The sequence below is a fragment of the Marmota marmota genome, unplaced genomic scaffold (assembly GCF_001458135.2).
Source record: "Marmota marmota marmota unplaced genomic scaffold, marMar, whole genome shotgun sequence".
In the NCBI taxonomy this organism is placed as follows: domain Eukaryota; kingdom Metazoa; phylum Chordata; class Mammalia; order Rodentia; family Sciuridae; genus Marmota; species Marmota marmota.
This window is the reverse complement of record NW_025999925.1, coordinates 15111015-15111751: the sequence shown is the minus strand read 5'-3', so window position 1 is coordinate 15111751 and position 737 is coordinate 15111015.

Below are 737 nucleotides of genomic sequence, written 5' to 3'. Positions count from 1 at the left end.
TAAGTAACTTAGGTCAACACCTTTTCTCCCATTCCTTTCAGTGAGGTTGTTTCTTGCATTTGTAATATAGTTAGATTATTTTGCCACACTCTGCATTCCTTCCAAATGATTTTTAAAAATGTTTGCATATATTAATGTCCATTTTTGGTTCTGTAATGTTCTATAGGTTTTGACATTGTGTAATATCATGGATTCATCATTGCAATAGTATCACCACCTCCTAAAACATTCCCTGTTCTTAATAAACTCTCCCCTTTGGGCCGAAATCTCTGACAAGTATGTATTATTTCTATACATTATGTATTATTTCTATATTTTGGCTTTTGCATAATGTGTTATGAATGGAATGACAAAGTATATAACTGCCGCAGTCTGGCTGGGCACAAATGCCGCAGTCTGGCTGGGCACACAATCACGAGCCACCACACAGCTTGTAGATTCAAACAGCAACTCTTTATTCCCGAACTCACACCAGCCGTCTACAATCACGTTCTGGGGAAATCCACGTTCTCTGCCCAAATCCACGTTCTCTCCCAAATTCTCCTTCACTGGGCTTCTGTCTCCCAAAATATACTGTCTGAATCCCGTGAGAACTCAAGGGGAACTTAGGCAGCAGGATATGCCCTATTCCCAGCAGGAACAATCTTAAACCTTAAACCTGGAACCTAAACCCGGAACGCCCTAATCCGCCTTGGTCCTTGAGCAAGGTCACCTACATTCAATGTCACTGCAACATG